Consider the following 16,519-nt stretch of genomic DNA (forward strand, 5'->3'; position numbering starts at 1 on the left):
TTCCCCTAAAACAGCGTGAATCAGGTAACAGGTAAATCTAAGTCATCCTTCTCGTTATTTGCTCGGCGATGATGATCATCCCTCTGTTCGTTGAAGATTTTTGAGAAAAGTTCCCGGCTAACCGGGACCACCCATCCATAGGACGGACCCATGGTCCATCCTCCGCACTTTCCTTGGTTTGTTTTAGTTATGTAATTACCTACCACATTAATTGGACATATAACAACCAGCTTCTTTGATTAGCCCTGTTAAGCACTGGTTCCTTCACGTAATCTTATCACAGGACATAAAGAAAACAATGTCAAACAACTTCTTTATTATCATTTTATCCTTTTATCTTTGAAATACAAGGAGTTCCGCCCGTAGGCTTGATCATAATCCGCCCGAAGGCTATCCAGTAATCCTCCAGGGATCACTATTCCAAGCTTCTACCCGTAGACTAGTATGCGGGCCTCGAGATCCAATCCCGAGTCACGTTAGCCTCTTGTGCAGGGCCCGGAAGGCGAGGGATTTACGGCCAGAGCCCCCTCTGGCACCCAAGCGTCCTCCTGCTCCAAGTAGAACTCAACGGAGAGACCTCTCACGGCGGGTTCGGTCCACGTTCCCGGCACGGTTAACAACCCCCTTGGTTAGGGTCAGGCAGGCAGTCGGGGGTAACTGAAGCTGCCTCTCCCTTCAGGCCTTCAACCTGAAGTATTTAGATATCGTTTCATCCTTTAGTTCATTGAGCAAACAATGCAAACAGTGCTTTCTAAACTGTTACAAGCACAATCAATTCCAGTGGTCGTTTATTTGGCCATCTGTTAAAAAGTGAATCTTTCTCTCCGAATGCATCCAACATTCGATCTGGGATCAAATTGCGACTTGGCAAGATCCCCAAGGGTTTGTTTGTTCCCCCTTTTATCCTTGGGTTAGGGCCATACCCTGTTAACCCAACTTAACCAATACCTTAAGTAATAGTAAATCCTGGCGACCATGTCGCTTCAATTTATTGATTGGTCATTTGCTTCCAGGCAAATACCTAACTCTCCTTTTACTTGGCAATTATTCCCCAAGAAAGGTGATGTAACAGGATGATTACTCATCCTCTTGTAAGTTAAATTTGCGCAATAACTTGCCAACCTCATTTCAAGAAATGACAAAACTCTCTTGTGGACAAGTCACAAGTCTATGCGATGTTGCAACTTTTTGCACATGTGTTGCATCTATTTCACGGGGTCATTTCACCCATTGAATGGCATTTTCTGGTCACGGAATTACCTCCAGCCGAGTAGCAGGGTTTAGGGTGTCTTCTTACCCAACCCATTCCTAATTATATTGGGCCACGATCCTAGGAATTTCCAACTCAGTCGGAGTTTCATCATCTGAACGAGTGATCCCTAGGATAGAAACCTTAGATCGTTTTATGCATGAGCATCCAATTGACTCAACATTTCGTGAATGTGGGTATGATCTTTGGGTTTGAGGGTTTTGACTTGGCAACAAGTAGAAAACTTGGCCGAATCCTTAACGTGCTAATCCCTAGCTAGTGCTTGGGGTATTTATCGTATTGGCTGAACCATGCCCATATGAATCCCTTGTGGGTTAGGTGATTTAGACAACTCAAAATACTTGTCTTGCGACAAGGATGAACCTTTCCTAGGGATAATAAACTAGATCTAAAGGAGGAAAATAGTTACAACTACACCAATACATGTAAACATGCGATTCATTGCTTCTACGCATCACATGGTTCACAATAACCCTATCTTTCCTTGGTAAAGTAAAAATGCCTGATAATCTGGATACTAACTTTCCTAGGTCCTACTAGGACTTACATCAATTAATCATGCCTACTACCTTGTTATCTATACTTTAGAATCTCATGCTTTGTTTAAACCCTGCAATCCTTCCCAAATGCAACATTTGATGAATGAATTTTTCCGCATGATGACTATGCAACACGCAACTTTCCCCTAGCTACAATGTAGTTAATGAAGTTCATACCAAACTAAAGCTAGTGTTAACTTATTCCATGTTACATGCTACTTGCAAGTCCATAAGATCATTTTCGTACTCTTCTATTTCTTTTCGGATAATATCTTATGGGTGTTAACTCCTCCTTATGAATCATTACAAGGAAGATGTTGCCTAAAATGCGGCACACGCTTATTCCTACCATGTTTAGTAACCAAATGCACTTATCAATTTCACTTCTTTGCCCTATATGTTTAGACTCATTACTTTGATAATGTTCCAAAATATCAACATGCAGCTAGTCTTCTAAGGCGGACAACTCTGGACTTGCAACCGTTTCGAATTCATGATATGCATCAACCTTATCTAATGTTTAAAGAGATAATTTATCAAATGTATTTTTAACGCTGCCACAATGCATAAAATGCGTTCTTCCTTATGGAATTAAGCGTGCCTAAATATTTCTTTATGCGAGAATAAACTAAAAAAAAACCTGGACTTGTGGGCTCGGGGAGATGTCCACTTGTAGGCTCGGAGATGAACCTCCCGCAGGCGCACCTTGTGATCTTTTTGGGGCCATCGTGGGCGTGGTCTCGGCTTCTGGTTAGCCTTTGCGGTCTACGAATTGACTTGCCTTGGCATGCAACCTCCCGACCTTTGCCTTTTTCCCTCGTACGCAGAAGATTCCTTTACGAGATTTTGGATAAATGGTGCTTGCGGAAGAGAGGGCTTTATGAGTTCTTTAGGGAAAACCCGGGTTGGCACGGAATTGATTCACGGATGGCTTGTGGGCTTTGAAGTCTTTTTGCGAAAAGCCTTTTACGAAGGGTCTTGTGGGAGGTCTTTATGGGCTTCACCTTCTCCTCTTCAAAGTCCCGGGGAGGGGGGGGTATGAATGGGTCTATGGGGGATGTAGTGGGAAGGGGGCTTAAGGAAGCCCCCTCCTTAGAAGCTTCTTAAGAAGCTTCTAAGAAGCTTCTGAGCTTCTGCAGCGACGTCGAGGGGGGGGGGTCGTAATCCAGCGGGCGGCGGCGGACTGAGGTGGCCTGGCGGTCTGGGGCGGCAGCTATGGCGGCTGGCAGCTGGCGGCTGGCGGACTGGGGCGGCAGCGTGGCGGCTCCACGACGGCGACCTCCTCCTTCTCACAGCCCGCCCTCCTCCCTCCCTGACTCCCTGGGGAGGGGGGGGGTTTTTATAGGCCTTGGGGGGGGGAAAGAGGGCCTCCACACACGTGGAGGACTCCTCCTCGTGCAATCCGACTCACTCCTCCTTGGCCATTCCTCCCCACACTCCCTCTCCTCCAGCCATGCATCGGCTGGGGGAAAAGGGATAATAATTAAAAAAAATTGCCTAAAAATCTCCAAATTGCCCCTTCAAAAAAAGGGTGTTCCCTCGCGGCTTTTACGGTCTTCAACCTCAGCCTCTTATTTACAATGCGGAGGCCTCATTTTTTGAGCGTGCATGGTATGGATTAAGCTACCAATAATACGATGTAGGGGATAACCTTGCACAGGATTTACACGACGTGCGGGAAGTCAATATTTACGGTACGCAGTGTGCGGAAATATTACATTCTCTCCCCCTTGGAAGAATCGAGATGTCCTCATCTCGAGATAAACTGGGGATATTGAAGATTGAGAGAGCTTTCATCCATCCAGGTAGCATCCTCTTCCGGATAATCTTTCCACTGGACGAGGCATTCTTTCAAGATTCTAGATCTTAACTGTCTCTCTCTGACATCTAAAATCTTTTCCGGTCTTAGTTCAAGGACTCCTTGACTAGGCATTACAATTTGTTGGTCATCAAGTACATGATTTGGGTTGGGTACATATCTTTTTAAGAGACTAATATGGAATACATTGTGAACTTTTAGGTTATCTGGAAGTTGCAATTTATAAGCATTGGGTCCTAGGGATTTGAGGATTTTATACGGTCCACAATACCTTGGACTTAGCTTGTTGCATTCACCTAGAGATAGAGAACTCTTTTTCGGCCGTACACGAATGAAGACCATGTCTCCTTCTCCGAAGACCCTCTCTTGGCGTTTCAAATCCGCATATGCCTTTTGTCTATCTTTGGCTGCTTGTATGTCTTGTCTTATTGACCTTATTTGGTCATCCATGTCCTCCAACATTTGTCTTGAAGCTTCCACCCTTAGGGTAGGATCAGAAAAATTTAGGGGACTTCGACAATCATGACCATACAATGCCTGAAAAGGCGTCATTTGAATGCTCTGCTGGTAAGAAGCATTGTAAGCAAATTCTACTAACGGCAAGTATTGAATCCACCTCTTCGGCTCCCGACAGCAGTAAGCCCTAAGCATATCCTCAATGATTTGATTTACTCGCTCTGTTTGTCCATCCGTTTGGGGATGGTAGGCAGTGCTAAAACAGAGTTGAGTTCCAATAGCTTCAAAGATAGCTCTCCAAAAGTGTGAAGTGAAAAGAGAATCTCGATCGCTAATGATCCTTCTAGGTAACCCATGTAGCTTGAATATTTCTTTGATAAACACTCTAGCAATGTCGGAGGCTTTATAGTTTGTCTTTACTGGAATCAGGTGTGCAACCTTAGTAAGCATGTCAACTACAACCATAATGGAGTTGTATCCTCCTTGGACTTGGGGTAAGCCCACCACAAAATCCATACTGATGAATTCCCATTTCATTTGGGGAATGTCAAGTGGTTGCAATTTTCCTGGCATCATGACATGTTCAGCCTTGATACGTTGGCAAGACAAACATTCAGTGACATATTTGAGAACGTCACCTTTGAGCCTCTCCCAATGATAGCTCTTCCTAACTGCATTAAGAGTTTTTGCATAGCCAGGATGTCCTGCGAAAGGGGAGTCATGAGCTTCCCATAATATCTTTTGCTTAAGTGACTAGCTTGTTGGTATACATAACCTTGTTCTGTAATAAACAAGTCCATTATCAGTGGAAAATTCCCGATACTTAGCTTGTGACTTCAGATTCTGCTCTTTGGTAGCTATTTCTTTTATCATGGTTTGGTAGGCCAAATCATGGCATGCCTCCTCCCTAGCTAGTTCGAGTATAGGGTTGCTTGGCATAGATACCTTTGTAGCCAGAGATCTGGCCGTTGATGGATTCTGCAAGATTAGGGAGTTTAGGAATGCCTTGCGACTGAGTGCATCGGCAACTACATTCTCTTTCCCTGGTCGATACTTGATTTCAAAATCATACTCCTCCAATACTTCGATCCATCGACGTTGCCTCATGTTGAGCTCGTTCTGGGTAAAAATCCATTTGAGACTCTTATGATCTGTTACTAGAGTAAACTTGTTACCCAACAGGTAGTGTCTCCAAAGCTTTAGAGCATGGATGACAGCTAATAACTCCAGATCATGCGTGGCATAATTCTTTTCATGACTCTTCAATTTCCTTGAAGAATATGCTACGGGATGACCTTCCTGCATGAGTACACATCCCAAGGCAAGAATGCTGGCATCAGTTACTACCTCGAACTCCTTATTGAGGTCGGGAAGTTTCAGAATAGGTGCTGATACCAAACATTGCTTCAATTGGTCGAAGCTATTTTGCTCGGAAGTTGACCATGTAATAGAAGTCTGCTTCTTTAGTAAGTCGGTAAGAGGTGCTGCAATCAAAGCATAGTTTTTGATAAAGACCCTATACCATCCTGTCAAGCCAAGAAAACTGCGTATTTCTTTGACGGATACTGGTATTTACCTTTTTTATATTATCTACAAGGATATACTCAGATTCCTTCTCTCTCCTCATTCAAGAAGTCTTTTTCAACCAAATTTTATATTAAAAAAGGAGTTAGTTACGAGAGTGTAGTGCTTCATTTTCAATGCGATGTTGATTTCTCAATTATCAATCGATCCATAATTTTGGTGTGGGATAATGTTTAAAATACTAAGCTATATCGGAATACAACAAAACTTTGTGCACTCATTAGGTGGCCAAGAATCCTTTTTTTAAAATTAAATGCTTGCAAAAAAGTTACGAATTTATGATCAAACAATGGACAATGCGTATGAAGCTATGTTAATCTAGTTTTAGGGTTTAAATGAGTAAAAGTTTATTCTTCTTCTCATTTTCACATCTTTCTCTCTTTGCTTCCTCCATTCTCACACCCCCAACCTCTGTCTCTTCTCCATCTTGCCCTCCTGGAGCTTGCATGGTATGCACACCAAGCAAGCATATCACCGTTTCAGCCTCGAGAAGACCTCACGCCAAGGCCCCGCCACGTGGAGCACAAGATGGAGCCTCCTCTAGTGCAACAACATGTGCTCCCCATAGAGCACAAGGATCACCACAAAAGAAGAGGAGATGGAAACCGGACATTGTCACCCTTCAAGAGATAAGGAGAATCCAACGTGGATACGATCTTCTCATTCTGAAAAGTTCTTTTCATAAGGCTCTTCGAGAAGTCATTCAAGACTTGGAGCTGAAAGGTATGGAAAGATTTTGGGTGCGAGTGCACGATGGCCCACTAAGAGCTATATTAACTATCCACCTCAATTCCAATTCAAGAGTTACTTTGAGATGATCACCATAGGATACTAGGATGAAGTTGAGAAGAAAAGATTCTACGCACATGCAATTGACACAAATATAGAGAACATCTTCAAGTATCTAGCTATCAGGATGGTGGCAAGTCTATGGTAAACTCATATATCATCAACAAGAACAACAATTGCATACACTAATTAGAAAGGAAGGAATTATATTGTTGTGGAGAAGAATGACCTTCAAGTGGCATTTATTAAAATGCGAATTCTAATTTGCGGAATGAGGATCAAGAAAGTAGGTACAAATGTCATAGTAAATATTAAGAAGGTCATGCATGCATCTAAGAAGTGCATGCCTTCTCTATCTAATGAACCACAAGAACTTACAAAGCTCCAACTTAGACTCTTACCTTGCCTGAATCGGGTCCTGAATGCTCGAGATATGATATAAAGAGTGATTTTTGGGCCAGATTTTGAAATAGGCACAAAAAAAACGTGAGCTGGCTGGGGGGGTCTGCTGTCCCACATGTCAAACATGGGGCCCAAAGGGGGCACAAATGGGGGCCAAAGAAGGCCTACACCAAGCCTCAGCAAGCCTTGATAGGCTGGAAGCAAGATCCAGGTGAAGGAAGCTCCAAGAGGTGTGAGCTATGGCTGCCTACAACCTGTGAAAACCTTGTTTACCTAGACCTATGGACTGAAGTAAAACTCTAAAATACTGAAGCAATACCTCAATGTCAATGCCTTGATGGTGCCTCAATAGGCCGGGAAGAAGCTCGGGAAGTCGGTAGTGATGGGAGCTCAAGAGAATGAGCTATGGCTGTTGGGAAAGAGACCCAATGTGAGTGGGGATTCAATGGGAAGCTGAGAATGCCACGAGCCAAGCTCAAGAACAAGTGATAGAGTGACGTTGAGTAAATTTGGGCAGAAGATAAGATGATGTGATTGTTCTTCACTATCCAAATATTGTATAAATGTGTTTCATCATCCTCGACCAATTCTTGCTGCGAGAAAGAAAGAGAGTATATTTTGGGATAGAATAGAAGATAAGATTAAAGACTTGTTAGGGGTTGATTACAAGATAACATTAGAGGCTGATTAGGGGTTAACTAGGATCTATCATGATTGAAATAAAGAGAAAGAGTGAAGATTCAATTAGATAAAGAAGAATATAGATATAGTGAATCAAAAGGGTATAATTGTGTGAGTTGAATGTTAATCCAATGTAAAATTGTCATATATTTTTCTTTATAAAATGCAGGTGCAGGATGTACCAAGAGAAAGAGAGATATTCACTTCCAACTAGAGGATAAATAAGCCCCATTATTTAAAAGAATTGTGAAAAGGTGTGATGAAATAAGTTATAGGATGCAATAAGAAAAAAATGCATGGAAAGAAATGTTGATCTTTGGGTTGATGGGTGTATTTATCCACCTAATCCACCAACTCAAATGCCACCACAATTTAATGGGCTTACATTATTTGTAAAGTTTTTTTGTGAAGGCAATGAAGGATTTTATGGATACCCATGTAAACTTGTGACACAAGGATTAGTAGGGATTCATTAAGCATGAACAAATATGTAGACAAGATTACGAGGATAAGTACAGTCTTTGATGGAAAAAGATATATTGTTGAATAAGAAGGATAGGAAAAATCAGAGCCTACAATAGGCAATGTCTATCATTGAAGATGCTATGCATACTACACAAGCATAGAATATAGAGTTACAATCTAAAATTATAGAGTTGGAGAAGGAGAATAAAAACGTAAAGAGAAAGCTCATAAAAGCTTTGGATATTGGGCCAACTTTAAAAACCAAAGCATATCAACACATTCGATTAGTTAAACCAATTCACCAATTAATCAAAGGAAGTGGACAATATCATAGACAAATATATGCTCAATCTACTATAATGAGGAGTATGTTTTCTCATGTAGAGAACAAAACTACTACTAAAGTCCTTAGCAAGGACATGGTCAATAATGTATTGGAAAATCGTAAATTCAATGATATTGTGGATGGTATCACAAGTGAACATCTTAGGGACGTAAGACACCATTTTACTACTGCACATGCTCAGGGATTATGTGACAAGGTGGGAATGAGTTCTAAGTCCTATAGTATGCTTTATCAACAATTGGATTGTTATGAAGTGGAACATGTGGAAAATCTACCAAATCAAACATCTCAACTATTAAATACAAACATTATAATACATAAGAGGATTTGAATAACTCAATAGATTGAGAAAAATAAGAGAAAAACACACAATTGGGCCCAACCTCCCCCATGGCAAAAGCCATGCTTTCTCATTTTTAATTATATATTATAGTTTTACATGGATATTCATATTTATATCTTATATATAATTACAAAGAAAGTATAAATGTTAAGTGAAATACAGAGTTTTGAGAGTCAAGTGGTATCTTTAACATGCTACAGTTGTGGTAGAAAATTCTGTGCTCTGAATCTTGACGTTTTGACAACACCATCGCGTCAAAAGCAAGCCAAAACCCCCAAGATAACTCTTGAAGCTCTGAATTCCAATTCCGCATGAGGGAGAAATGAAAAAACTCAGTTTTCACCATTTTCTCTTGTTTTACGCATGATCCTGTTGCTTTTATAAAGAAAGCTGGAAAAGCCTTCTAAACTTAACCACATTAAGAAAAAAGCAAGGTATTCCATAAAGAAAGCTTATTTCAATAAAACCATATCTTAAATCTCATATTCTAAAATAATCCATATTAAAAACAAATCAATTAATAGTACTAAGGACAATTATCTAATTATTACTAAAGAAATTTAAACTTATAACTTACAAATAGATTAATAATTTTAAAAATATAATATCATATAAATACATAATATTATATATTATACTTAAGATAACTAATCACAATTATAAAATTTACACTTGGATTTACACTAACGCCTAGTGCTACATAAAGCCACCGCTACCTGCTCTACACATCAAGTGACACTTTCACAATTGTTTATAAATTTAAAAAAAACAATATTGAATACCTAGCAGTCTTTAGCTACAAATCAACTTCTCACACAAGGAATCCACCTTGTGTATGAGCCTCCGACAAATACACATAATTTTACGGAATCCACCGAAAAACCTTACGAAATCCACCGTGGATATATACCTCTAGTTTTACAGAATCCATCAAAAAAACTCACGGAATTCACTGTGGAATATGCCTCCTGGCGTCATGGATACAAGTTTTAAGTAGGTCTTTAAGTAGGACTTTAAAACTAAGCAAGTAGTGCCTTTGCCAAAACTATTTCATATGAAGAAGGCTTGAAAACAATTAAATGAGAAAGTCTTAGAATAGATTGGTAAGCCTACACATCTGGAATACATACACATATTGAAGTATGGTTCCAAAGAAGTTACCTTTGTATTGAATGTATCCAACAACTTTATATCAAATATATGTAGGGTGCATGTGGCTATGGTCTCGGGTAGTTCTACAATATGTCTATGGAAGAATGTAGAGGCAGTTCTCCTCAAACTTGACAAGAGTGAGATTATCAAGGGATAAAAACTTCAACATGTAAATATATGCTTAAGAACACTAAAAGATATAGGCCTTATACTGACGTTAAAAGCGATGAAAGTGTTCATAAAAAAATTTGCTCCCGTCGTTGCAAAAAAAATTGTTATTGTGGCGATGCCATTGAACAGTCGGTATTAGTGTTATTATCAGCATTGCTATTTACATCAGTATCATTGTCGAAAATGCGATGATGATACCGATGCAAATGGTGATGTTGATAACAACACTTTGCGATGCTAAAAAAGATGCGTATAGTAAATTTGCAATGCTAATCGCGACGGTAACAAGGGAAAAAAAAAATTGTGGCAGGGCAGCTAGGTACCTTGCCACATATAGCACTATGTGCTTTATTTGGGCCATACAAAATAGTTTCAGTAATGTGTACAATGCTCATATAAATAAATGCAAAGTGTACTTAAATCATAACACTGATACATGAAATAAATACATGATCCCGTAATGAAAGCGACCGGTACAAATATGGCAAGATACTACTACTACATAGAAAATGTCTACACAAATCACGTGACCAAAAAAGAAGAGTATGTGAGCTCTAGGGATCGAAGGGCAAACTATAGATCCTCGCCATTTGAAACCTCGTCCCACTGCAAAGGAGCATCGAACGGACTCTGCAAAAAAAAGAAACAACTACACATTAGTCCACCATACAATGATGCATTTTAATTAAACTTAGTAACTACAGACAAGAAAGGTGAGTGACTTAGAGGGCCGCCGCATCCACACAATCGGTCGATCAATGCAGTGAGACCGTGCCTCTCTGCATATCGAGTCTCAAGGCCAGTGGGATTGCGGTTTGTAATGGAGTGCTACAAAGAAAATAGAATACAACTGTTAGAAACACAATTGTCAGTACAAAGGATATTGTAAAAAAATAAGCAAGGAGAATAAAAGAAAAACTTACAAAGTTCTCCAGATATGTCTTGTGGCCGCCTCACGATGATGGACTACTTGGGCCTCTAGTCGTGCCCTCGCCACCTCGTGTTGTTATCTCCAACATCTTGGAGAATTTGTAGACTCCTCCCTGAGTCCCTGCCAGTCGTCCACGTCTAGCCACTTGGGCTTTGAAGCCCCACTCTTGAGTGCCTTGCATGTGTCCGATCGTCTATGTGACATGTATGCATGCATGCACTCCATCCAATATGTGGAAAACCCGTGTGCTACGGCTGGTACCAAAAACTCCTCATGCAAGGATACTACTACATAGTCCTTGCTCCCCTCCGATATGTTCTTCCAATGATCCAAGACGTCGTACCAAAAAACTTGTTGACACAACTCTCTCATATGAGCCATCACCCTCCTCCCCTCATCATTCATGATGATGGCTCTTGTCCTATCATCTACAAGGTAGGCATACCCCTTTGAGGTATGTCTAAGATGGGTCCTCTTCTACTTGCGACCACGCTCCTGGGCATATCCAGGAGACTCCTATACATCTAGTGTACCTACGGGGGTAGTATCTCTTGGCGTAGCACCCATAAGGCTGCCATGTACAGGATGGCTGAGCAAAAGCTGGATTGACTCGAGTAGACGTCCCCACAGGTGTGAAAAATCCTACGGGTGGCGCATTTCTAGTAGAACAATGAGATGGAGACATTGTGTCGATACCTCCACAACAACCACCCAAGCCACGCTCTCTCGAACCGCCACGAGAGCGAGGAATAGCACTTGTATCTCGAGCCAACCGCAAGCTCACTGCATCTAGATCCCCGCAGCATTCCCCTCAACCACTCCCTCCGTCTGGCCCAAGTCTGAAGCATCGACCTCGTCTGCTAGAAACTAAAGCATCAGAGGGTGCCAAAGTAGATATAATAGAATGGCCTGATGGTGTCCGAGACAGCTCCTGGTTTGCCATATCTCTAAATCTCGCCATCTGATCTGGAGACATACGCTTGAAGATCTCCTGTATCTCCTCGTTGCTCATCCCTCAACTCATCCTCTTGATCTAAATATCCACAAAGGTCACCTACACATACAAAAATTGATGTTAGCATAATCAATATAAATCATACAAAGCACGGTAATATAAATATTTAAAAAATAATTACTTAAAATACATATCTTATGTACCCTTATAAGCGATTCGTCAATGAATTGAGTAGGTGGATGCTCCAAGTATGAGGTACCCTATGGTCCCATGTCAATCCCCTTACACAACTCTGCATACACTGGAAGGTCGATAGACATGTCACCACAAAAGGATGAGTCCATCTCTTTCTCAAAGAATTCTTGGACTCTTGTATTTCCATCATTGTTACTCGATGCTGGCTCCTCTACATGATCCAAGCTTTCGGTGGCCTCCACCCCTTGCAATATCGACCTCTCTATTTGCATATTGTCCTCATCTATGCTTGCAACATCGCTTTGATCATATACTCTCGCACTTCGGGGAGCTGGATGTATAATGTACCACCATCGAGGTTGTCAGGGGTTTGGATAGAAAATTGCATGTTCACAATCACGTACAAGAGAGATTTAACTACTGTGACATGTACCATGTTGTAATACAATTAAAAAACACATGAGTTCATGCATATGTTCACAATGGGCCGACAACACAAACGTGTCACGTAAATCCGTCCATTTTTTTTCGGAATCTATTTCGAGAAATATAGATTGACCTCATCGAACTATTGCTCCAGCTCCTTCAAGTACCACTTTGAACCACTACACATCGACTAGGATCATGGAGAAGCTACGGTAATCCACTGTGACAATACTTTGCAAGTTCCCAAAATACAACATCTCATCTATAACCGTGTTTGGATCCATTGTTCGTCATCTGCTCAGTTCCTCGAACCTTGCCATGATACCATAATCTCTTGTGGAGCGCATTTTGTCAATATGCTCCATGTAAAAATGTCGTCCGCGTGATCATGCCACACTATATATTTTGTACTGTACATTGAAACACTCAATTAGTTGTTGCATATAAAATATAGATACAACAAACCCTAAACACGTCATCACCTTTGGACTACATTCCCTTGAGAATTCCCATTGCCCAATTTTACAATAAGCATGCTTTAGCTTTTGTGTTTGCTTTTGTCCAAGTAAAGAATAAAGCGGTTGGACAGCCCAAGAGTTGCAAATATGTTACTGATGTTTTTTCTCCGTGAAGACATCTATAATAACCAAATAGAAAAGTTACCTATCAACATATGTATAATTTGCAAAGGTTCTCTTCAAATGAAATGAAAATTAAATGGAGCAATCAAAAGAAAAAAACATTGTACCTATATTTCTTTTCACAAAGAAGCCTAGAGATGTTGAACAAGAAGTTGACTTATAACAAGACCATTGTTTCTTCACTGACAAATTCCTAGAGTACAAAAACAAAAGAAATATCCGGTTAAAGCATACATATAACTTACATAAGCTTTGTCCAAATGAGTTGAAATTTAACCATGGAGCAATAGAAAAAAATGACAATATACCTATGGCCCTCTTTGCAAAGAAGCCCAAAGATGTTGAAGAAGTTGAGTTTTTAAAAAACCATTGTTCTTTACCCTCGGAGATTCTTGGAGTACAAAAAGAAAAGCTCGTGATGCATATAACTTGCATACATTTTGTCCAAATGAGATAAAATTTAACTATGGAGCAATAAAAAAACAAGACAACATATCTGTAACTTTATTTACAGAGAAATCCTAAGATGTTGAAGAATAAGTTAAGTGTTCAAAAGATCATTGTTCTTGAATGTGAAAGACTCCTAGAGTACCAAAACAAAAAAAATTACCACTACAACATAAAGACCCAATAACGATATCTAAAGCAATGGAATTATTCATGGAAAAAATTACCCCCGTCTCATCGCTATTCGCATCGCTAGTAGCGATGCGATCGATTCGTCGCTATTTGTGTCACTATTAGCGTCACTAATTATGTTAGTGACACAAATACTCACGCTAATAGCAATGCTAATAGCGACACTAATAGCGACATAAATAGCGACGCTAATAGCGATGGTTGTAGAGTAAATTTCCGATGCAAATAGCGATGGTTACAGAGGGAAAAAAATTAGGTGGCAGGGCATGCAGCCCTGCCACCCTTCTAGCTATATGCACTAAATATTCTTGCATAATTCATTTGCCAATGTCACCTACACCTAATGTCTAAAAATTGTGTATCAAATTTTCAAAAATAAACTAAATCCTTTGATTGCAAAAGCTAGATATAATCAATTTGAAAAGGTATTTCGCAAGGAGCTTTTTCATCACTTGCTTAGGCCCGAGAAGAAAAAGAGCTTGTGATTGCAAAAGCTAGATATAATCAATTCAAAAAAGTATTAGTCAAGGAGCTTTTTTATCACTTGTTAAGCCCAAGAAGAAGAGCTTCACTTCAAGCTTTCATTATAGTCAAGACCTTGAGGTATGAATAAGTCCCATTGATCATCTGCTCAGTCCAGCTTATTCCAAACTTGTTCAAGTCTTTTTGGGGGAGCATTTGGACATTTTTAAGAGTTATACCATGGTATTGAAGCTAGAAACACTTATATAGGGAGTGGTAGTGTCTCTAAGCTCTAGTACTTCTTCCTTCTTGTTTTCACCTACGTCTAAGTCATCTATTATCTCTTCTTTCTTGTCTTCACCCTCAATCTCAATAGATGGAGGTGTTTTAAGATAAAAATAATCAAGCTCATCCTTCCCCTTCTCAAACTCCATTTATTGAGCTCACACTAGTTGTACTCCAAGTAGATTCCTGAAACAAACAAATTTCTCTTTACCAAGTGATTTGGTAAAGATATTTGCTACCTGGTCTTCTGTCTTCACATGAAGTAGATCAAGCTATCCTGCACGTATCATTTCTGTGATGAAATTGTAGTGAACCTCTATGTGTTTGGATCTAGCATGATAGACGGGGTTGCTAGCTAGCATCCATATATACCTCAAGTTGTGTACATAACCCTCACGTTGCTCCATATATACCTCTTCAAGCAAATCACCATTCAGGAATGCATTTTTTACATCGATTTGCCATAATTTTTAGCCCTTAGAAGCTGCTAATGTAATGACTATTCTCACCATTTCCATCTTGGCAAACCGAGCTGAAAGTGTCCTCATAATCTAGGCCATATTGCTCTGCATATCCCTTTGCAACCAGTCGGGCTTTATATCTTTCCAACGAACCATTTGACTTGCATTTCTCTTTGTAAACCCATTTGCTTAAAGACTTTGAGTACCTCATCCTTGTACTTCCGAATGTACAGCCATGTGTATTAGTTGAAATCATCTATCCAACTGACACTAGATTTTTGCAAATTCTCTTCTGCCATCTGTCCAACCGACAATAGATTCTTGGTAATAGAAGGTACATATAGTATATCATGTAGGCTCTTCTTTCTGCCATCATAGCTGTAGCAGTCTACCTTCGTACTGGTGGGCCATCCCGTACTCGTGCCCAAAATATTTCCATCCCTTTCAGTTCCAAATCTTGCATGACTTCCCAAACAACCTTAAGAAAATATCTTTTTGGGATAAGAAGCTCCTATCCGTGTTGGATTCTCCTTATCTCCTGAAGGGCGATAGTGCTCGGTTTCCATGTCCTCTTTTTCTCTGGTGGTCGTTGTGCTCTATGGGGAGCACCTGTTGCTACACTAGAGGAGGCTCCATCTAGTGCTCCAAGTGGTGGACTTTGACATGAGGCCTTCCCATGGCCGAGAAACAAGGACATGCTTGCTTGGTGCCTGCCATGCAAGCTCGAGGAGGGCAAGATGAAGAAGAGACAGAGGTTGGGGGTGTGAGAATGAAGGAAGCAAAGAAAGTAAGATGTGAAAATGAGAAGAAGAATGAACTTTCAACCCATTTAGACCCCAAAACTAGGTTAATGTAGCTTCATATGCACTGTCCATCGTGTGATCGTAAATCCATAAGCTTTTATCCCAATGCGACAAAACTTCACACACGCACTCGTTAGGTGGCCAAGAGCCCAATTTTTCTTTTTGGGAAAAAAAAAGGCGTACAAGCCCCTAGTTCAAAGTTTGGCATCTAAAGAATCCTTTCGCGCTTCTCTCCTGCTTCTCCTTCACGGGTTCCCTCCTTCTCCTTTGTAGTTGTCCCCTCTCTTTTAGTGATGCAATGGCAATGGTAGTGGCAGTGGCAGCCTCTCTCTCTCTCTCTCTCTCTCTCAATATCCCTTGTGTTGATATTTCTCCATTCTTCTCTATATACATCTCTTTATCAACCAAAAGAAAGAGAGAAGTAAAGAAAAGAGAAAAAAAGAGAGAAGAGAGAATGCACTTATCTCAAAGCTTGAAGAAGAATTCTTTCGCACTTCTCTCCTTCTTCTTCTTCTCCTTCACGGGTTCCCTCCTTTTTCTTTGCAGTTGTCCCCTCTCTTTTTGTGGTGGATTGGCGGTGGCAGCGGCCTCTCTCTCTCTCTCTCTCTCTCTCAATCTCCCTTGTATACATTGATCTCTCTCACTTCTTCTCTCTATACACTCTTTATCAACAAAAAGAAAGAGAGAAGTAAAGAAAAGAGAAA

Source organism: Lygodium microphyllum, chromosome 18 (genome assembly GCF_053477565.2).
Source record: "Lygodium microphyllum isolate KBCC chromosome 18, Lygodium_microphyllum_v1.1.10, whole genome shotgun sequence".
NCBI lineage: Eukaryota > Viridiplantae > Streptophyta > Polypodiopsida > Schizaeales > Lygodiaceae > Lygodium > Lygodium microphyllum.